This window comes from Astyanax mexicanus, chromosome 24, assembly GCF_023375975.1.
Source record: "Astyanax mexicanus isolate ESR-SI-001 chromosome 24, AstMex3_surface, whole genome shotgun sequence".
Taxonomy (NCBI): Eukaryota; Metazoa; Chordata; class Actinopteri; order Characiformes; family Acestrorhamphidae; genus Astyanax; species Astyanax mexicanus.
Genome location: NC_064431.1, coordinates 6973166 through 6993918, shown reverse-complemented (window position 1 = coordinate 6993918; position 20753 = coordinate 6973166). Strand labels below are relative to the sequence as shown.

At 40.4% G+C, this 20753-nt stretch overlaps 1 protein-coding gene across 2 annotated transcripts in view; it reads left to right on the top strand.

Annotated features, from left to right (window-relative positions):
* Positions 1 to 5053: 5053 nt before the first annotated feature.
* Positions 5054 to 20753, top strand: part of LOC103022571 (SRY-box transcription factor 13) — a 56035-nt gene continuing 40335 nt past the window's right edge. Inside the window, exon 1 of one of the 2 annotated variants that reach the window (XM_022682316.2) lies at positions 5054 to 5273. The gene's annotated coding sequence lies outside the window, so the exon portion shown is untranslated. Of the gene's footprint in view, positions 5274 to 10274; positions 10401 to 20753 lie in introns of those variants that run through there. The other variant, XM_022682317.2, reaches the window with a different exon arrangement.

The window sequence follows — 20753 nt, the reverse complement described above, 5'->3', positions numbered from 1 at the left end:
TGGGGCACACTCGCCTTCCCCGACAAGAACGCGAGGCACGCATGCGGGAAGGGAGGTGCCTCTACTGTGGAGGGGTTGGCCACCTCCGGCCGGCCTGCCCCGAACTTTCACGAAACACCAGTGCTTGTCAAAGGCAGGGGGAGCCTTTGAGGGATGTATCGGCCGCCCCCCGGAACCAGGGAGTGTTCCTTAGTACCACACTTGTGTGGGGCTCATCCGAGGTCCGCTTGCCTGCTTTTGTTGACTCCGGGGCAGCGGGCAACTTCTTGGATCTCCACCTAGCCAAGAGATTGGCTCTGCCATTGGTGCCCTTAAGAGAACCCCTGCCCATTGCAGCAATCGATGGTCGGTCACTGGAGCCAGGGAAGATTTCCCACCAGACTCGCCCTATCACACTGCATGTCGGTTCCCACTCTGAGCAGATGGTGCTATATATCATCAGTGCTCCCGACCTGCAGTTGGTCTTGGGCTTTCCTTGGCTTCAGCGACACAATCCTCACATTGATTGGCTGTCTCGGTCAGTCTTGTCTTGGGGACCAGCCTGCCAAGCTTCTTGCCTGCGGCCACGCAAGGAGCCTCAACAGGCTGACACTGACCCCGGGGATCCTGAACTCTCCATGGTGCCCAAAGAGTACTGGGATCTCCAGAAGGTATTCAGCAGGCAGCAGGCACAGCTCCTGCCCCCACATCGTCCATACGACATCGCTATAGACCTTCTCCCTGGTACTAGCCCTCCCAGGGGTAGGCTGTTCTCCCTGACAGGGCCAGAACGCCAGGCGATGGAGGACTATATTCAAGAAGCCTTAGCCCTTGGGTTCATCCGGCCTTCAACGTCCCCGGCCGGTGCAGGGTTCTTCTTTGTGGGGAAGAAGGACGGGGGTCTGAGGCCCTGCATTGATTATAGGGGTCTCAATAAAATCACTATAAAGGACCGCTACCCCTTGCCCCTAATGACCTCTGCCTTCGAGGCACTGCAGCAGGCCTCCATCTTTACCAAACTGGACCTGCGCAGTGCCTACAACTTGGTTCGGGTGAGACAGGGGGACGAATGGAAGACGGCGTTCATCACCCCATCTGGGCACTATGAATATCTGGTGATGCCGTTTGGGCTGATGAACGCACCCGCCGTCTTCCAAAGATATATTAACGAGGTCCTTAGGGAGGCATTGGACAGGTACGTGTTTGTCTACCTGGACGACATTTTGATTTACAGCAAGTCGGTAGACGAACACGTCGCCCATGTTCGGCGGGTCCTCCAATTACTTCTGGAGAACCACTTGTTCATTAAACTGGAAAAGTCGGTGTTCCATGCGCAGACTGTTTCTTTCCTGGGATTTATCGTCTCTCACAACACTCTGCGCATGGACCCGGCCAAAACCAAGGCTGTCGAGAACTGGCCCAGGCCTACCTCTGTGCGTCTTGTCCAGCGCTTCCTCGGCTTCGCTAACTTTTTCCGCCGCTTTGTGCGGAATTTCAGTACAGTAGCTGCACCGTTGACCGCCCTGACAGGAAAGACCGCAGGGCGATTCAAATGGTCCACCGAAGCCCAGGGAGCATTTGACGGCATCAAGCGCCTGTTGGTCGAGGCCCCGGTTCTCCAGCTGCCCGATCATGATCTCCCATTTATAGTGGAAGTAGACGCATCCGAGGTGGGGGTGGGTGCAGTCCTGTCCCAGCGGTCAGGTCCTGGCCAGCGACTGCACCCATGCGCCTACTTCTCTCATCGCCCCGGCCGAGCGGAACTATGACGTGGGTGACCGTGAGTTGTTGGCAGTAAAACTTGCACTGGAGGAGTGGAGACATTGGTTAGAGGGAGCCAAGCACCCCTTCCTGGTCTGGACGGACCATAAGAACCTGGCCTACATTCAGCAGGCCAGGCGTCTCAACCCCCGTCAGGCCAGGTGGGGGCTGTTCTTCACCCGGTTCGATTTTACACTGTCCTACCGGCCGGGCTCTAAAAACACCAAACCAGATGCTCTCTCTCGCCAATGGGAGCCCTCCTCTCTGCCAAACATGCCCACAACCATTGTTCCCCCGGCTCGGGTCCTGGCTCCCATCCGTTGGGCCCTCATGGAGGAGGTACAGCGAGCTCACCTCACCGAACCGGATCCGGGTGGTGGTCCTCCAGGCCGGGTGTATGTACCCCAGCCACTGAGAGACCGGGTCTTGCAGTGGGCCCATACATCACCCCAAGCTGCACACCCGGGCACCACACGCACACAAGAGCTCCTTCAGCGACGCTTCTGGTGGCCACGTCTGGAGGCCGATATACGAGCTTTTGTTTCAGCGTGTTCTGTGTGCGCACGGTGCAAGGACCCCAGAACCAAGCCCACAGGTCTGCTTCAGCCGCTAGCCGTCCCATCACGCCCTTGGAGCCATCTGTCACTCGACTTCATCACCGGGTTGCCCCCATCGCGGGGTAACACGGTGATTCTGGTTATCGTGGATAGGTTCTCCAAGGCCGGCTGCTTTATTGCCCTTCCCAAACTGCCATCTGCGAAGGGGACGGCAGAGCTGATATTGAAACAGGTAGTCCGAATCCATGGACTACCTGCAGACATAGTGTCAGACCGTGGGCCTCAGTTTACCAGCAGGTTCTGGGGTGCCTTTTGCCGACTGTTGGGAGCAGAAGCCAGTCCTTCATCTGGCTTCCATCCCCAATCTAATGGCCAGACAGAGAGGGTTAACCAAGACCTGGAGCGAACCCTCCGCTGCCTGGCCTCTTCCTCCCCGTCTACCTGGTCTGACCACCTCATGTGGGCGGAGTATGCCCATAACACACTTCGGCACTCATCTCTTAAGATGTCTCCCTTTGAGTGCCAGTTTGGGTATGCCCCGCCTGCATTCCCTGGACAGGAGACGGGGACAGGCGTTCAGTCTGCTGAACAGATGGTCAGGCGGTGTCGTAGGGCCTGGAGGAAGGCCCGCAGAGCCCTCCTGTCTGCTGTAGCCTCCCAGAAACGCTACGCTGACCGACGAAGGCTTCCGGCTCCGAATTTTCGCCCGGGGCAACGAGTCTGGCTCTCTGCCAGGGATATCCCGTTGCGGGGTGCCCCTCGTAAACTGGCCCCACGGTATTTGGGGCCGTTTAAAATCCTTCGCCGGATCAATCCGGTGTCATACCGGCTCGCCCTGCCACCTGCCCTTAGAAGGGTCCACCCGACCTTTCACGTGTCCCGCCTTAAGCCCTACCTCTGTTCTTTGGGTCCGGCTGCTCCTCCGGGTCCCCGTACCGGCTCGCCACATCTTGGACCCGGAACTGGTCAGGGCTTTTCGGCGGGACCGTGCGGCGGGCTTAGGGCCGTCGGGTGCCGCCCCTCGAGGGGGGGGTCCTGTAAGGGCTGGTGGCCGACGGGGGCGTCCTCCGGGGCATCGGAGGGTGCGCCAGGCCAGCGCAGAGGGTTGATTGGCTAATTACCAACACCTGCTTTGAGCTCTTTAAAAGCAACGCCAACCAACCACTCGGCGCTGGATCTTTGAAGCTCGTGGGAGCGAATCTATGCCGGTTTCTAGACCGAGCCTCTGCTCTTTTTTTTTCCCCTTCTCTTCCTGCTATCCCTTTGGAGAGAGTATGATCCAGCACCGCTGGCATACTCCTCCCGCATAAGTAGCTTCCTCTGTCCCTTTATAATCTCGAGTGTGGTGTAGTCGCGTTGAGCGGTGTGCTCCGCGGCTAACCCCCCTTTCTCTCGGGTCTGTGTGTCTGTGTTTGTGTGTGTGTGGTAGCCGCTGCGAGGCACGCGGTGTGCTAACCTTTCCTCTCCCCTCGCTGTTCCTCTTCTCTCTGGTGGAGCAGCGTTTAATCCAAAAGCACCCCAATTCACTTCTTTGTTTAGTTTGGAAGCTCTTTTGTTTTTACCTCGCGCCATAAGAGGTAGCCGTTAGCTTCCGCGGCGAGTCTTGTTTACATTCTCCCCTTCTCTTTGACTCACGCTAGGCGTGATTTTGTTTTGCACCCATTTTCCTCCTCCGCCCGTTCTCGTTGCTCCGCCCCTTTCGGCGGAGGCTCTTAAAGGGCGATTAAAGCGGCCGCGTCCCAATCCACTCGCTGGTGTAGTGGTTAGAGCATTGGGCCGCGACCGCGACAGCCTCGGTTCGATCCCCGCGTGGAGCGGGGTTTAATATTAAGATTTACATGTATAATATTATTATATAATATTATTATATATCTTATTAATATATATATATATATATATATATATATATATATATATATATATATATATATATATACACTAACAGTTGTTGTTGTTATTATTGTTATTATTATTATTATTATTATTATTATTATTATTTCCCTTTTTTGGGGTTTACCTGCTTTGAGATCTACTGCTTTGCAATTGGATTCTGCAACCCTCTGGGCTGGAGAGCCTCTGCTCCCCAACCCCCTTACAGAAACAACGCTGCCGTATCATTGCTGATTCACAAAATTAACAAATTCAATGTTGACACTTGTATTTGACTATTGTAAGTCGCTTTGGACAAAAGCGTCTGCCAAATGTAATGTAATGTAATGATTCAAACATCACATTACTGTTGACTTAATGTTGATTTAATGTTGAAATGTCAGCTGGGTTTTAAAGCAATGGAGGGCATTTCAGAAATAATCGCTGACTTATCGACTGATTTGATCAGATTAGTCAACTACAAACATAATCATTAATTGCAGCCCTAATAAAAAAAAAAACCTGTTTAGCTATTTGACTGTTGACTAGTTTACTGGGTAGTCTACTACAGTTAACTCTGAAAGAGAAAAAAATATGGCAAAACTAAACAACTAAGCAGTATTCTCAAACGAGATAGAGGTGTCAGGTTTACAAAACATTCTTGTGGTTGAAGTAGTTAAAGATAAGGAATTTTATCTTAAGTATTATTCAGTTGTAGGTATGAAGCTAAAACAGTGGAGCTGTAATCAGTGCTGAGGAAACATGTTGAGGTTAGCCGAGTGCTAACTGCGCTGATCCGCTTCCCAGCAGTTTTCCGAAGAGCTGTACCTTTAAGAGGGAGGTGAATGGCAGGAGACGGAGAATGTGGGGAAACAAAACGACAGAAAGTGACTCCCATGTGTTTAGGGAGCCCGGACAGCGCTGGGAGCGGACTCCGCGCGTGTGTGTGTGTGTGTGTGTACCGTGCTCTCGTCGCTGAGCTGGATGTATTATATGTCACAGATTAATAACGCGTCGTTTTTACCTTGGCGGGAAGAGCCGCTGCGGTCTCCCCTGACAACCAGGCGGATCCAGAAGTTTGGGTTCCACAGTTTTTAAACTGCAGTGGTGAGTGAAGAAGAAAACACAACTCAGACCCAAAACTTAAGCTCACAGCTCTCTGAAACGGGCTGTTCCGACAATCCCGGCGTTAGCGGACTCCTCAGACCAACTTTTAACTAATTCTGACTGAAAATACGGGGGAAATTAGCCGGTCATGTCGAGTTTGGGGAGATTTTTTAGCTGTTTCTGTTTATTTGAGGTGGTTAATGTGAATGTTAGCTAGCTTTAGCTTCTCAGACTGACTGAGGAGAAACAGCTTCAGGCTGGACTTTGGGAAAACTAGCTTGTTAACCTAGCTAGGTAACTTAACTGACAACCTAATGTTAAAAACAATGTGCAAATATATAAAGATATATACAATTAAACCAGTAAACGTAACGTACGTCTAAAGAAGTTAGAAGTTAGCTAGCTAGCTAACTATAGTTAAAGGTGTGTATATATAAGTAACCGTTCATTACAGTTAGCTAGGTTATGTGTGTTTAGTGCTGGGTAGGACTGGACAGTAATTCAATACAGTTCTGGAAAAATATAAGAGACCACTTAAAAATGATTGGTTTCTTTGATTTTATCAAACTGAAAACCTCGGGAATATAATCGAGGAAAATGGATGATCACAAGCCAACAAACCAAGCAGAAGTGGCATAAAGTTATCCAAAAGCAGTGTGTAAGACTGGTGGAGGAGAACATGCAGAGACTGTGATTTAAAAACCTGGGTTATTTTAACAAATATTGATTTCTAACTTAATGAATATGAACTTGTTTTCTTTACATTATTTGAGGTCTGAAAGCTCTGTATGTTTTGGTATTTCAGCCATTTTTCATTTTCTGCAAATAAATGCTCTAAATGACTATTTGTATTTGGCCTTTGGGAGAAATGTTGTCTGTAGTTTATAGAATAAAGCAACAATGGTTATTTTACTCAAACATATACCTATAAATAGCAAAATCAGAGAAACTGATTCAGAAACTAAAGTCGTCTCTTATTTTTTTCCCAGACCTGTAGTTATAGGTGTATAGATAGGTTGGTGTGTTAGTGCTGGGTAGGACTATACAATAATTCAATACGATATACAATATATTGTGATAGAAAATGTTTCAGTAACAGTATTATAATTTTTTAAACACATTTCTGACATTTCAATTCAACACATTAAAACAAGCTAACCTAAAGTATCTCTCACTGACTGATGCTCAGTATTGAGCATTTTATGAATTGGCAAACTATACTTGTAGGTACAGACATCTGTTGTGACATCTTTGGTAGTTTTTCTGTGTCTTTTTCTATTGTTAATATCGATATTAGATTTAGAAATGTATTGTGATGTAACTTTGTGATATTGTTGAGGCAGTGCTGAAGGATATTAAGGTTGGAAGAGGAGGATCTGTTGGGCTCTCCGAAAGTGCCCAAACACAACAGATTACATATTTGCTCACCTAACATCAGTATTTTCCACATTTTAGCATCTACTAGGCATTTAAAGGGCATTTAAATCCCATGTTCAGGTATTTTATTTTATTTTAAAGCGATGGAGGGCATTTCAGAAATAATCACTGTCTAATCGACTTATTTGAAAAATAATCATCAGATTAGTCAACTACCAAAATCGTTTGTTGCAGTCCTAATGAAAAAACCTGTTTAGCTATTTGACTGTTGGCTAGTTTACAGATAATTCTGAAAGTGAACAAATTATAGCAAAACTAAATAGCTAAGCAGTTTTCTCAAACGAGGTGGCTGTGTCAATTTTGTGAAACATTTTTGTCTTCAATTAATGTTGATTTCTGTGGTCAAGGAGATCCCTGTAGACTGCTCAAGTGATTTCCCCCACACTAACCCATTCACACCTTGTCTTGTACATTTGTGTGTCCTCATTTGAAAGTAAATGTGAGAGGCTGTGGGCTAACAGAGATCCAAGTCAAAGAGCTGTCAAGCTAGTCAAGTCAAGTTTCTCAGTAAATATTTTAGCATTTTTTTGTGAGTTGCAACATTTTAAACTGAAACTGTTCAGATTAATGTTAGTTGTTAGCGCTTTCCAAACTTTTCATAGCCATGAAACCCTGTAATAGTATTATCTGTTTAAAACAAAACCCCCAGGAATAGGCTGGAGAAGTCTTTAAAAATGTTTCCAGAAGTGCACAGCACTGTTTAACTTCTTATTTAACAGCGTCTACTGAGGAAAAAGTGAGCTGAGAAGAAGAATAGAGGCTGTCATGGCATGGAAAGTGCATGTAACACCATGTAGAGAACATTGTTCAGGATAAGGGTATATAGAGAATCGATTTCTTTGGGAAAGTGCAGACTTATGGAGTGACCTGTCAGATGACTGAGCTTGTTTTAGGTTTTGTTAAAAGTGTGAAGAACTGCACACCTACAGAGAGCTGCTGAGCCAGCTGTCAGATTCCATGGAGGAACAAGATGCCATCATTTAGTGCAATAGGAGCACATTGCAATTGTCTTGCAGCATGTTAGGATGTAATCTGTTTAAACTTATGTTTCTCACTGGTCCCAGTCATGGGGTTCACTTGCAGTGAACATGCAGCTCATTGCAGTGCATTGTTTTTAATTGATCTAAATACACCTAATTTGGTGTACCTAAATCTGGTTAATTTGCAAAGCTTTCCTGAAGTTAAGGCTGGTGTTTAGAAAAGAAAATGTCATGTTGCGTTGGTTGTATATGTGTTGAGTTGATATATGCTAATAACTAGAAGTTTTGGCAGTGTTAATTGATAAATCAGAATTACTTTCTGCACTGTTTGTAATTGGCTTGATGCTTTAGACTATTTTAATTGAAAAGATTACTCTGTATACAGAGTAGTCCAGTCAAAACATGTGTTCGTCCACTTAAAGCACAGTGTAACAGTACTCTGGAAATATGGGTTCTTTGACTTTGTTGATGCAAAATTTAGTCAAAATTTAAACATCATCTGACATTGTGATATATTTAGAGAGAGTCACAATATTGCCTTCTCTGTCAGTACTGGCCAGCAGTAGCGTATCTGTCCAAGTCTGGAAGTTTGCAAGGCTGGATTCTGAGGAGATCCAACAGTTTCTCACTCAAAGAGTTAATTCAGCCCTGGCCGTGCCGGGTTTGAGTGAGGTGACCCTCTTCGATCTGATGAGTGACACCTTTTGCACTGCAGGTTTAAAGAGCGGTTCCTGCCTCCAGCCTCCAGCTTCCAGCACCTGAGCCTCCCGTTGCCATTGTGGCCGGGCATGTTGACGGCTCATTAAAGGGGAAGTTGGCAAAGTGGCTGCAAGTGTTTGGCTTCACAGTGGCTGACTGCGCACAAAGCTGCCTGTCAGCGGGGAGTCCCTGACCTTTCCCTCTGCCATTCTTTCATTCCTTTTTTTGCCCCCTCCATCTCTACATCTCTGCTTTTTTCGTCTTTCTTTTCTCCATTTCTTTCCCTTCTCTGTTTACCTCTACTTCTTTCGTTCTTTTTTCCTTTCTTTCCTTTATTCAGCCTTTTCTTCCTTTCTTCTTGCTGCCTTTGTTCGTTTGTAATACTGTTCGGGAAAGGGCAGAAAGGGCTGATTAGTGCGATAGGGGAAAGAAATACAGGATCATGGCTTTTCTCTGTATGTCAATTACTGTACAGCCCATTCTGTACAACCTGATGAATACACTCTCACACTTGCCTTTGACTGGCTGGTAGATACTGACCTGTGAACACACAATAGAAAGCTGCAGCCAGTGAATGCAGCTTTTTGTGAAGTGCTGTAATGTTGTGCAGTTTCTCCATTTTCCTGTAGTTATTGCTAGTTTGCTCAAAAATCGTCCAGAATTGCATTCCGAAAGGTTCATAATTTCTTTGCCTTTTTCGATTCTGGTTTTCCCCCTGCGAGTCAATTTGTGCAGTACCTTGGTGGACCTGCCGGTACATTATTCACAAATTCTGTTTGTATGACAAGTAATGAAAAAGATGTTTTTCAGACTTTGCGCTTCTGACCGAATCTGATTGCACCCCTGACACCTTACTTTCTGGTGATTTCCCAACACAAACGTCTGACAAGGCTTGTGTATGAGAGTCAGGCAAATCTGTAAGGTTTCTGAACCAGTTTAAACAGGAAATTACAAGTCAATATAAGTAGTTTAAAGTAGCTGAGATCCATAGGTCAGTAAAGATCTAGCAACGAAGGTTCTTTGATGGTGTGCAGTAATGTTGCAATGTAACAACTAAAACATAATCTACAGAATTATTTTTGTATAAGAATTAGTTTGCCCCTTACTCCATACATTACTCTGAACAGTGTTGCAGATTTTTTTTTCTTTCATTCTATTCTGTCTTGACCTCATCTGTCCGGACTTGCATTGTTTGATTTCGGTGTCCTATTGAACTGAAGGTCCAACAAGAGCGCAGAAACAATGGTCTGTGAAGTGCGTTTCCTCAGGCCTGCCACATTGTCAGTGAAATCAAAGGAGCTGGCTGAGCTTGAAAAAACAAAAATGCACATTGACAGATGCATTCCTTCATTGTTACTGTCCATCAAATCCTGCAATTTCCTTACTAAGTTCTCTTTGTTCCACTGTTCAAGTATAAACTTAAGACCTCAATGTACTCAGGCCTTGGTAAACAGACAGTATGTCATTGTGTCTAGTGATGTGTGATTTTAACAACCTGTTCCTTTTTTGTGCTCTCCAAAAAATGCACAAACTTTAGTTTTGATAGCATACTTGCACTGTAATTTCTGCATTTGTTGTAATTGTATTTAATGTCGTTGTGACGGACTTTTGAAAAGTTATTTTCAGTATAAAACAGCAAAGAATAAGGGAAAACCCACCCCACCCTCAGCTCAAACTTTGTGATTTGCAGTTGCACTAATTTTAAAATGAACTCAAAATGGTCAGAAGATACATTTTGGGAATATATGGTTTCCTCATTTGATGAATTTGGAAAGTGCTGTCAAAGTTTTTTTTCTCACAACCCACATGTTCCCAAACACTCGGCCTCCGCTGCCACCTACTATATCTCCCCACAGTTGAGTGACACGAAGGCAGACCCGCAGCGGAAATCAGACAGCCTGCCATAAGAATAGAGCTCATTGAGTAGCTGCAGAAAAGGTGAACAAATAGGCAGCTGCCAAACTAACCCATCGCTATTGTCCCGCTGTCAACAGAAAGGTATCTGCATTAGGTAAGCTTCTGAGTCTTTCAATTTTTACTGACAGACTTTGTGAATATTTGCATCATAACACTTGTCAGGTTGTTTTGATCATTTTGTGTTGTATCTTTTTAAAGGCCTTTTAAAGGTTGTGACTCCAGAGTTTATTTTGAGGTGAACAATAGATATTGTTGCACTGCAATAACAGGTAGTTCCCTGAATGTTGCTTGATAGTAATTAAGATTGGAATGGGATTTTTTTTTTTTCCTTTTTTAATTTTTTCAGACTTTCAACTGTTATGGTTATAAGTTTTGCAAGTTTATTAAGCAACTTACCAAACAAACTTCAGATGTACGTCAAGCAACATTGATAATGCAACAAGAAAAAATAAAGTGAGAAAACGAGAGAAAATGGTGCTTTGTTATTCAATGTATATGCTAAATTCTGTACGCAAAGGCAGGAGAAATGCGGCTAGACTTCAGACTTTCATAGTTTGTAAACTTTGTCTCTTTGTATTTCTTCTTCTTCTTCATCTTCATTTTTCTTACAGTTAATTTGTTATCGTAATTAAGCACTGCAACATTGTCACCGCTAATAGTCAGTTTGAGAGAGCTGTCTCAGAGAGAGTGTGCTGCGGGTACGTTCATGTTATGTAGTATTTACTAAAACCCGTAAATCTGCCTGAACAAGAATGGAAGGAAACTGATCCCTTTGAATTATGGCTTCCACTCACAACTGCCAAACAAGTTTTAGTCCAAATAAAGAAGGCAGGACTGGTCAATTTACTCAGCATTTCTTTTTTTTCTCATGCCCCGTCCTTTCTATTTTATTTCGATGTGCAAACCAACCTGCAAGCTTGAACACGATTTTGAAGTTGTTAGTTTGGGTGTGTTGCATGATTGCATGTTGAATAAAAACTGAGTGGAACAGCACAGAACAAAACGTTTCCGGTAGTTCCAATAACTTATTTTATGTTACTATATAATTGTAATTTCTAATTGATAGTAAGGAAGATAAAGACAAATTCGTTAAAACATTTTTTTAAGAACAACTGCAGGTAATACCTCAGTTTCTATTAAATATGTCACTGTGTGTGTGTGTATATATAGGTGTGTATATATATATGTGTATATATATATATATATATATATATGTGTATATATATATATGTGTGTGTGTATATGTATATATATATATGTATATGTGTATAATATACTATAAGAAGCCATATCATAATATATTTCCTAATTTTAAAAGAGGTAAAATATAATTTTGATATTATTATGAACAGTATTAAAGCAAACACACTGACTGTATCATAAAAATGATTTTTTTTATTTTCATGATGCACAATATTTATCTCTTATATTTTGTGACGTTAATTAAAATTAATTTTTAGTTTATTCACTTTCTGATGCACAGTATCCAATTAAACACTCCAATAAAACCTGTAATAAATTGAATACAGTTGGGGGTATGCTATCATTATGCTTAGTAAAGCATATTGATGATGGATAAGAAAATGTACGTTAAAAAAAATGTACAATACGATAAAATATCATCATATTGCTCAGCTCTAATATATACTATAATGTTATATTGCACAAGCGGATCAGTTTTTTCTTTTTAAAATTTTTCCTTTCTGTTTATTTACTTATTTGTTTACTATGAATTTATTGTATGTCAATTTCCTCAATTCCGCTTTTATCTATGTGCCGTACAAAGAAAAACACACCCCTGCATCAGATGAAAAAGAGATAACCTGCTGTACGGGGTTGGAGGTTGTATTTATGCCTGACAGACACACAAACAAATATACTGTTTTCATCTGACAAAATACTGCACAATGCACGGCACTGTTAGGATAGATAAGATAAGGAAGACAGGCCTCATAATCATTCTGATTTAGACCGTTAATGGTGTCAGTGCAACTTTTCACAGACAGATTTGTTTGGACTTCATTTGGTTCGGCATGAGGCGCTTTTTGTGCATTCATCCCTCTCGCAAACTTGAATAATTCACAACAGTCCCTTTAGTACAGCAAAGGCTTTCACTCAGAAAGAATGCGCCATGGAAATATCACCGCACGGATTTGCATTCATGCTTTATCACGTACCGAAACAGAGAGACTATTCGTGAACTTTTATAAACCACTAGAGCCTCAGGATTTGGTTTTAATTAACTCTAGATCATTAGGTGCAATAGATTCTGTGAGAATGTGGGAGTTCAATTTGTAGTTTGATAATGGGGACATGCTTGTGACTGAATTATTATTATTATTATTATTATTTTTTTGTTTTGATCATACCGTTTAAACTCAATTACAAAATCTTTATTGCATCATATCAATTAGATTGTAGTGTGACAGCTTTGTGCCCATTATTGTACTGCGCTGGTTTAATATCACACTCAAAGTGAATACGAAATAACTGGTTTGGTCTCTTCTTAGACAGTCATCGACTGAGTCATCCGACATTGTGATTGAAGCAAGTAATCATTAGTGTGTGTCAAGTGAAAGGGCGAAAAATTCATTGTAAAGTAGAAAAGAAGTGTGGGTGGAAATTCTTCCTTCATAGTTCATCGTTGGCCTCATCGCTGATGATGATCTACATTCATCTGTTTGGTTTTTGTAGTAGCACAGTTTTAAGAAACAACTACAAAGAATGGGACGTAGGCTACACACAGCATGCGGGACAGGAATGCAGAATTCCACAAGAACGTGGAATAAAGTTTGCAGACAGTGCTTAGACGTAATATCCGCATCTCTTTAATGGAAAAATAGTATGCTACAAACCTATTTAGGCACCGGCCGTTGTGTTTTCTTATATGGTAGTAAGGAAGTGCGTTTTGTGTTTCATCGAAGTGATGGCAAATTGTTCATGTCAGATAATATCTGTGTCTTCTTAGAAGTCTGAGCCGTTCGGGGGGCGAAATGTGAAAGTTGAGGATGTTTGGGGGAGTCTATGTGTGTGTGTAAGACATTGACATAGGGGGTGCGTCAGCGGTGATGTTCTCACACTGATTCCTTTCCCTCATTGATGTGGTCAAGTGCAAGTGCAAACTTCGCACCCGTTCGCAGAAAATAATTTTTCCAATCGGCTTTATTTTTCCCCCCTCTGTGTGTTCACTCTCTCAAGATGTATTTTGTTGTGTTAAACCGTCTTTCTTATTTTTAAGATTTCAAGATTTTATTTTTATGAATTTTTGGTTTCTCTTTAGACATGGAATGAGTAGGGTGGTGTTCAAGTCAGTGTGTTTAGTTTACTGTCTTATTTATAATGTCTTACTAGGTTAACTAGGTTTAGTCCAAATGAAAACAAAACATCAGAGAGAATGAAATATAATAAGAATGCACTTTGATATCGGAATGAATGTAGATTTGACCGATATTTCACATTGGAGTTATTTTTTTTCTTATTGAATCAACAGAATATACTATAAAGCATATTTAAGAGATCATCAGTGCTTAAAAACCATTGATCAACTGCACTTGTAATTACTTTAGAGAGCATAATTCAGTCAGTCAGTTTGAATTGCAGTGTATTTTGAATAACGTCACTGTAAGTACTCTGGGATAGCATTTGAATAGTGTTTTTTAAGAAACTGTCAGTTCACATGCATTTTGACTACACATCCTGCATGATATTTGAAGGGGGGAACTTGCATTACGATATTTTGTTGTTCTGCAATATAAATTTCTCCAGTCGTCAGTGATTTAACATATACAGTTTTTGCCATGATCTGTATTGATCCAGTTTTTATTTTGATCTGTATTGATTAGCCTTATGTGATCTTGCTTATTTTTTTCCCAATTTTGATTTGTTTGTTGTTGTTGTTCTGTGCAAGTATTGCAATGTAACTATTGCGCTTGTGCGCATAGCTCAAACTCAAGCTTAATTGATATCTTGTGTAGCCTTATTTGCACAAGAAATTGTGTGTCCTGAACATGTTGTTGGTAAATATTGTGATATGATGTTTTTACTATATCTCCCTGCCCTATTTCAAACTAATAATTGTTATTGGCTCACCTGGTGGGTTTTAGAAAAGCAGATTGTTTAAGTAATGTTGTGCTGCCACACTAAAATTTCCGCTTTTTATCTATTTCACTGCCCCCCAACCCTATCCATGCACACACCTGCAAAAAAGAGATGCATTTTACTGTAATTCTTATCCAAGGGATTGTAGTAACTTGCCTGATTTGTATAATATATATTAATCTGTCTTATAATAGCCAAAGCATGATTAAACCTGTTCCGCCAACTGTTAAAGGTTTGCCGTGGAACCAGTTGATTTGCATCACCCGCCTATTCACCTATTTAATCCTTCCTCTCATAATCTACCTCTATTTTTCCTTTTAGCCCTTTCTAATCTTCTTTAGTGGCCTTTTATTCTTGCTCTATAGTCCCTCGGCCCGCTCTTGCGCTCGGCCTCCCGGCCCAGGCTTGTAGAGAGCATATATCCTGTTTTGTAGCAGGAGGCCAACACGTGCTGGAGACATGGATGGTGCGGAGGGGTGGGGAGGGAGCTGACTGCTCTCAGGATGTCCTGAAAGGTGAAGGTTTCACCTTCTCTTCCTCCAAGTGCAACACCTAACCCTGCCCCCCCTCCCCAACGTCAAATCCAGAGTCTCTAAAGAATTGGAGCTCTGTTCATTCTGCTGTGTTCTAACCAGCATCAAAACTTTCTGATTTGGTATAAGGAACATCTTAGAAATGAAGCATGAAATACTAGTAAACTAGTGTGTCTTTTTAGATTACAGATCAGTGATGTGTTTCATGGAGAATTGTAAAATAGAAATGCTAAATTAAGTTGAATAAAGTTAAGAAAGTAGGAGTTTTAAGGTTGCACGATATTGGGAAAAATTTACATTGTGATATTTTGTTGTTCTGCAACATGTAGTGCGATATAAAAAATACAGGGACTTGACCAGCAGTTGCCAGAAGTTCACAGTCCAACATGTCATAATATTAATAATGCAACCTGTGCATCAATGATTGTAGTGAAAGAATTGCTATTGGCTAGATCTAATTGTTAATTATTAGATATTGTCGCATAAAATAAGAACTTCTTTTTCTTTGCATGAACCAGCAAAAATTGATATAGTCGTTGTTTAAAACCTCGCACACTCCTCAGTGTGACTCTTGCGCATATATTCATTACGATAACTGCGCTGAAAGTATTATACAAACTTATAATCATATTAAATTACATATTGTGCAGCCCTAAAGGGTAATGTGTTTTTTTCCATATCTCTAAAAAAAGGTTCTGTGTTGGACTTCCTGTTAAGCATCCAGTGCTAAAGGTGTGAAGTCTGCTTAACCAGAATTCAATGTAATTTATTCTATTTGTGTAGGTTTACAGCAAACTATTGTAGGATAATTTAGAAATGTAGATATTTCTGAGTTCCCATACACACATCAGGATATATATTTTAATATAATAAAATTATTGGTGTGTTCATATATTGCACATTAAGTTGATGATATAATTATTGTGACAGGCCTAATCTAAAATTTCATCCCTGCGTTTTGACCTCTCATTCACATGAGCACAGTTTTCAGTGACGAATTTTGTATTTGAGAATGTACTATGCTTCATTTTATACATGTTTCAACCTGGTACAAATTAAGTTTTGAGTGTTTTTGAGTATGATAGAAGTGTACTTCATCTTCGTACTGTTTCGGATTTTAGGCTTACTTTGGCCGTTACACTTCCTATTTGGAGTATTTAGCTGCCTTTAGAATCATATAACCAATTTTTTTTTATTAAAGTGCCATTAAATTTAGGCTGCACAACATCTAGTTTGATATTTTTGCAATATTTTGCAGCACATGCAATGTATTTTGCAATATACATTTTTTTTTTTTTTACTTTTTTGCTCGTTGATACAAATATAACATTTCCTCTTTTATGAACATATTAATGCACTTGATTAATTCAGAAATTTAATAACATTTTATCACATAATTATTATTTTCTACCTTAATTTACTCTATTTACAGAGCATGGTGACACATGCCCTTATTTTAAGCTATGTAAACCCATGCCAGAATGTTAACCCAGTTCAGAAGGTAGATTACATTTTATTTATGCTGAAAGGCTGATGGATTAAATCTCATAAATAACACTCACTGTCTTGTACCCTTCTTTCTTTCCTCTCTATATCACTTTTTCTCTCCTTATTTCTCTCTTTCTCTATGAATAAATGTATTGGTGTATTTGATTTTGTTGATTTTACATTTCAGTTTCCAATTTAATTTTTTTTTGTCAATTCTAACACTCGATTCACGCTACCCTACAAGACGAAAAGGACTATAAGTGAGTATAAGCCTCTCTCTCTCTCTCTCTCTCTCTTTGTCTCTTTCTCTCAGTGGTCATTACACATCATCATTTATCCTCCCAGCAACTTACAGGATGGTTTTTCTGTCTGTGTCTGAAGCCGCCATAAGCTTATCCTTCGCCTCGTCCGCTCTGGCGGTGGGTTCAATCCCGGGACCAGCAGTTGCTTAGAATTACCTGTTGTGTTCTTCACCACACAAAAGAGGATGGCCTGGTCTCCATGGCAACGCCACAGATGCACGGCTTCTCCGTCTTAAAGATCTCTCTGTGTTTATCCTGCAGTTCAAGGACACACCGGTGAAGGGCCGAGTATTATGATGGTGGAGCTGTTAGGGTCCTATTTCTCTTTTTCTGACAACCCAGTTTATACTTGTATGAATAAGAGCACGTGCACACAAACACACACACACACACATACACACACATACATAAACACACAAAATAAAAGTAGTGCAGCTAATGTGGGACTGGATATAAAAGTGTGCCTCTCTTAGAAAACAGCATTTTTAATATCTATTCCTTTTTTCTCTCTCTCTTTCTTTCTCTCTTTCTTTCTCTCTTTCTTTCTTTGCTTTGCCTGAAGGGGTGGTGGCGGAGGGCTGGTTTTGTGAGGCTTTGCTTGAAAAGGGGCCCTTCACAAACATCCTTTATTCCCTTTCTCTTGTTATGTTTCTTTATTCGGAGTGTGTTTGTGCCTTCCCCTCATTCACTAGCCCCCCGCTCCCCCCCCCCCCCCCACTGCCCCCCCCCTCCTCTTGTGTCTCAGATAAATGCCACACTAGCCTTTCGCTCGGCGGCACAATAACTGGACTGTTTCAGGCCCGGAGAGCCACGATGAAAGAGTCTGCTTTTTAACCTCGAGGTTCTGAAAAGCAGGAGGAGAGGGAAAAAAAAAGCCCAGCAGCAGCGCTACAGTCCTTTCTTCTAACCCCCCCCCTCCCCCCTCCACAACCCTTCTTTTTTGTGTTCAGACCGCGCTTGTGTCATCGTCCTGTTTAGACGTCTTATTTAGAAGGTCTCAAAAGAACACGAGCCAAAAGATCTGATCAGGCCTTTGTTTGGGGGACGATACAGAAAATACGGATGGCTGAATTGAATCGAGGCGCTGGTAGAGATGCTGGTTTGTTGGAGATGCTGAAATGAACAAAAATGTACTTTCTAATTGCTTGATGTGGTTAATTACAGGAAATGGACATCTGAGAAGTTTGATTTGTACCTAGATGGGTTCCACCATAGATCACGCCTAGCTGGGTTAGACACCTAAGCTACCGGCCAGAGTTTTATTATACTGTTGTAAAAAGAAGAATACTGTATCCTTTGACTATTGATCAAATTTAAAAGACTTCAGACTCCACAGAAATCAAATTCTCCCAGCTTAATTTTTGTTTTGTTTTCACTTGCATGCATTTCTGCACCCTGCGATGGCAAGCTGCACAACAGTGTGGACAATTTTAGCCAAAATTGGCATTTAACAAAAACATCGTTGACCTAGAGTTCATGGCGACCTTGTCCTGTTTTAAAGATGCAATTTGATTTACAAAGATAATTTTAATTTCAGTAGTTTGTTGGATATTCTGTTGAGAAAATGAGCAGGTGATTTAAAACAATTAACCTTGTTCTGGGCCGATGCCATTTATATATATTACACATGTATGTATCTGCATGTATTGATGCCGATATACAAGTTTACAGAGAGACTACGCACTTCTTTACCTTACATTGTAGCTTTTAACCAACTGTATGCTGACAATAAAATGATCAGCATCTCCTGACACAGACTAATCACAGATTTAATCCCTCTTTAATAAATTAACAGGAATAATAAAACAATAGATTTATTGTAACAAATAAAAATAAGCTTAAATAAATGGATTTTAAAGTAGCACTATGTTGTAGTGCCTAATTGCTGTTACTTTGTTTAAAACAAAGTACATATCTAAGAAGTTTGATTAGATGTACGCAATTTTTCAGTTTTAAATTCAATATAGTCATTATGATAATACTGTGCATTTTTACATATTTTCAAGACTTATAAGACACACTACACAGAAATCTACACACATTCTCCCAGATTAATCACGTTTTATATTTTTATTTGCATGCGTCCGTAAATTTTAACGTAGTTAGGCAAGAATTATGGAGTCAATTTTTTTAATTGTTCATGATGACCTTGCTTTTTTAATATTTACTTAAATATTTTTAATTGCTGTGATATTTGATCATGACAGGGTGAACAGCTTAACTTTACCTCTAGCTAAATATGGAGACAATATGATCAAGATTAATTCAAATTCAGTCCCTTGAAAATAAAGCACTAAGATGGTTGTAAGGTCAGTGATGTCAAAGTTACTCTCTTAAAGGGGTGGGGTTATCTTAGTATAACCAGATGGACAGGGTATTCTCTGACACATTTAAATAGCTTCATTTTTTTAAGAAAAATAACTAAATAAATTATTAAAATGTTGAAGACGTTAAGATTTTAAAACCACTTAAAAGAATTAATCAACTTAATCATGCAGAACTGCGGAAATGGCAAAAAAACCCACCCCCCACATCAAAGTTCAATATAAGCTCTTTAAAGTGAAGGTTATCATTCATCTATATGTGCAATAATACGGCAGGTGAGGGGGAAAAGGTATACATCTCTCAGAATATGATTAATTAAAAGTTTGTGGTAATTTAAAGGGGTGTAATTGAGTTATTATGCAATTATCATTGTGTCTGTGATGTTAAATGTGCTTAAAATGATGAAGATATTGTTTATTGCAGTTATTTCTAGGACAGAATATTGTCCACAAAATCATCATGACAGGCCTGCTGGTAGTTGTTGTTTTTATGTTGCATCATGTTTCAGTTTTATAAAGAATTGACTAGTAAAAGTCCTCTATAATGTCTTGATAATTTTTTTTTTTATTTTGACTTTCATTGAAATATAACTTTTTTTTCCTTCTATAAACTTGAAATTATTTGTTATTTATTCATTTTCTAACGATCATAACAATTTACACATTGTATGTACGTTAGCGTGCGCAAGGCTTAAGCCATCACGGAAATAGTTGAGTTTTTTTTCACATACATTTGAATACATATAAGTAAACACAGACAAAATCATGGTTGTCAAAATATGTTTTTTGGGTTGAAGGGTTAGACGGGTTTGATTCTGTGAACAGCAGTGAACTGTCCATTGTTTGGATTTGTTTGTATGGATGAGTTTCACCAGCAGCTCACCTGGTTTACATTAGTGAATGATTAGAGACTGATTAGATAAGCTAGGTGTTGGATGGAAGCTGGAGGCTGAAAGCTGGAAATGCTGGGCGAGAATAGAACATGGGTAAAAATACAGTGAAAATGACCATGTAGTGTTTTATTTTATTATTCTAAAATTAAGATGTCTTGAAAGCTCTTTTTTGAAAAACTTTGTACCTGTACGTGTACTATACAGGGTGCATTATGGGTGATTGGGCTGTATTATTATTATTATTATTTTTTTTTTATTGCTTTAATGAAACCAAATAGGCCCGTAAATGATCAATTTCTGTAATTTTATATATGCAAGTTCACAACTAGGCTAGAATAAACAATAAAATTAACCATGTCCCAATCAAAATTAAAACACCCTATATGGTCTTTATTTTTTTTCAATATAAATTAGTAAAGCACTAGTAGTGGTCAATAGAGGTGAGTGATATGGCCCTAAAATAATATCACAATATGTCAGGGTATTTTCGCAAAAACATTAAATTTGTGCATTTTTTTTTTAAGAATTTCAAGATGACACTATCAAAAGAAAATGTAACAAACAATATAAATAATTTTTATTTAGTATAAATATAATACTTAGAAACAAAATATATAAACATTGTTCTCTTTCGTAAACAGTAACTTGATTTGACTTTATTTATTTAAAATAAAAGATTCATATCAACATTATCAACAAATCTAACACAAAACCAAAGTGCATGCATATAAACAATTAAAAGTAAGTACACTAAATCTGTACTTTTAATTTTCTTATCATATCGACAGTATATTTTTATTTTCAACATA